This window comes from Chiloscyllium punctatum, unplaced genomic scaffold, assembly GCF_047496795.1.
Source record: "Chiloscyllium punctatum isolate Juve2018m unplaced genomic scaffold, sChiPun1.3 scaffold_1270, whole genome shotgun sequence".
Lineage (NCBI taxonomy): Eukaryota > Metazoa > Chordata > Chondrichthyes > Orectolobiformes > Hemiscylliidae > Chiloscyllium > Chiloscyllium punctatum.
Genome location: NW_027311004.1, coordinates 17,501 through 20,000, shown reverse-complemented (window position 1 = coordinate 20,000; position 2,500 = coordinate 17,501). Strand labels below are relative to the sequence as shown.

General features: G+C 37.2%; 1 pseudogene; it reads right to left on the bottom strand.

Moving 5' to 3' along the window:
• The window catches only part of LOC140474930 (28S ribosomal RNA), an 8,527-nt pseudogene that overhangs the window by 2,390 nt on the left and 3,637 nt on the right, over nt 1-2,500 (bottom strand).

The following is a 2,500-nucleotide window of genomic DNA, read 5'->3' as shown; positions in this document are numbered from 1 at the left end:
CCTCAGAGCCATTAATAATCTCTGGATTCCAGATGTTTGCCATCGCTCTTAATTTACTCAATTTCCGCATTCTATCCTCGACGCTACTTCCAGCAAATTTAAACGATGCATGTAGCACCCCATCCTCCGACCTCAGTAGCGATCCATATTTCCTCATTATCAGGATCGGGATAAATGTCGATAAGCGGTTTATGGCAAGACCTCCATCTCGAGACTTAGCATATAAAATGCCGTCTGTAATGGATTGTGGTAGGTGTAAGATTTCTTTGATTGCACTCTTGATAATATTATCCAATTTCTTTAAATAATTTAGAGAAACCTCTGATAAAACCTGATAATAAAATAGCCTCGGGATAAAATACGTTTTTAAAATTTCAATCTTTTGGACAGGTTTCAGGGATGAACCTTTTAAATTCCCTAACCATACTTCTAATTGTTTTTCCCAATTTGCCTTACTAATCCCCAACCAGGGGTCAATCTTGGCCCCTAAATATTTATCGGTAGTTCCTGGCTCAATAAATTGAATCTCCTTGTCCTCAAACTTCCAATTGGGCTTATCATTATATATAAAGGACTTGTTTTTATAATTAAAATAAAACCCTTTAGTTTTTTTAATATTGACCTCCAGCCCAGTGTTTCGACAAAATCTTTCTACTATTTTAAGGTTATATACCATTCCCTCATATGTCTCGCTAATTAGGGCAATATCATCGGCAAAAGCTAACGATGCACAATGACAATCCTTACCCTCCTCGCCCAAAAATATCCCCTTTTGTTTCTCCTCAATTGTGCTAATCAGCGGATCCATGATTATATTAAATAAAATTGGCGATAAAGCATCGCCCTGCTTAACCCCGCATAATATCGGAATATTATCGGTTTTGCAGTTATATCCTTCAATTTGGGTAAAGTTATTTTCGTAAAGATCCCTAATTAATTGTACGAACACTCCTGGGAGCTGGAGTCTTTTAAGGCCTGTCACTATCAACTTATGTCCCACGGTGTCGAAGGCTTTGGCTAAGTCTACAAAGACTATTGCCAAGTCCTTCTTCTTACCTTTTGCCCCACTCATTATGTTCTCTAAGATTTTAATATTTTCTTCACACCCTGGGACTCCCGTCATAAATCCTTTTTGTCTTTTGTTTAATTTAATAATCTTATTCAATCTATTTGCCATGATTTTAGTAAAAATTCTTAATAGCATTGGACCGATAGTAATTGGTCTCCAATTATTAATATCTAGTAGTTCTTCTTCATTATTACTTTTGGGAATAAGTACGGTCCTACTGACCTTCAACTGGTCTGGTATCCTGCCCGTGGCCACCCAGATTGAGTACAATCTTGGCAGCAGCATATTGTCTTTATTAAAAATCTTAATAATATCCCCCATTGTCATTCCATCGGGACCCGCAGCAGTTTTGATGTCCATCGCCTTGATGGCACGATCCACATCCTCTACCCCTACAGGTCCCGTTAGAAGTGCAAATTGGGATTCCTCTATCTGATTGTTATATTTAACAAAGCCTCTCAGATTATTCTTCTCATTACTTTTAGTTAATTTACCCTTAAAATATTCTTCTAGATCTTTCTTTTCTAGGGGGCATTTACTTCTACCCGGAGCACCCATCAGGGTTCTAGCTAAATACTGGCGTTTTGTTTTAAAAAGAACCTGCATCTCTTTAAATTTTCCTTTCTTCTTCCCATATCTACTTTTTGCACCACTAACCCCTTTATTCTTCCCTGTTTTATTATCCTTTATTTTAACATCTATCCGTTTATTATGTTTAGTCTTATTACTAATATTTTCTTTATTCTTCTTTTCTATCTTATTTAGGATCCCCTTCATAATCCTTTCAAACTCATTTTTACCCTTTTTATTCTTATCCAGGTTCCTTTCAATTAAGCTAAGAAGTTCATCCACTGAACCCTCCGGGCAATCCAACTTATTAATATTACTATGGACACTACCTATCGCTTCCTGTGTCCTATCCAAACTCTCAATGTTTTCCTCCTCTTCTTCTTCCATATTACTACTCAACAATATCTCACCATCTACTTCAACCTTTTTATCATTCTTTTTGGTTTTCTTACTTAGCAGACGCCTTTTGTCTGAAATTTGCTTTGCCGTCTTTGATCCTAGTCTTTCGGCGATCAATTTATTAATATTCCTATTACCAGCAAATTCTAGCTCCAATTTTTGCAACATATCCACTTCCTCACTTGACCACACACCCTTCCTATTACTCTCTTTACTAGTATCTTTTTTCCTACCTTCATTACTCTTAATCTTCCTTTTCTCGTTCCTCAAGTTAGGGTGTGCATGTCGCTCATGCTGCCCAAGGCCTCTAGCTGTACCAAATCTTAAAGTACATAGGTCACAACCATACTTCTTCAATTCCACCTCCAAGTTATCATTATCATTATTCTCATTACCCTCAACCTCAACATTTAAACCACCAATAGCCCCCTTGGTACATTTCGAGAAGTGACAAGCCACTGC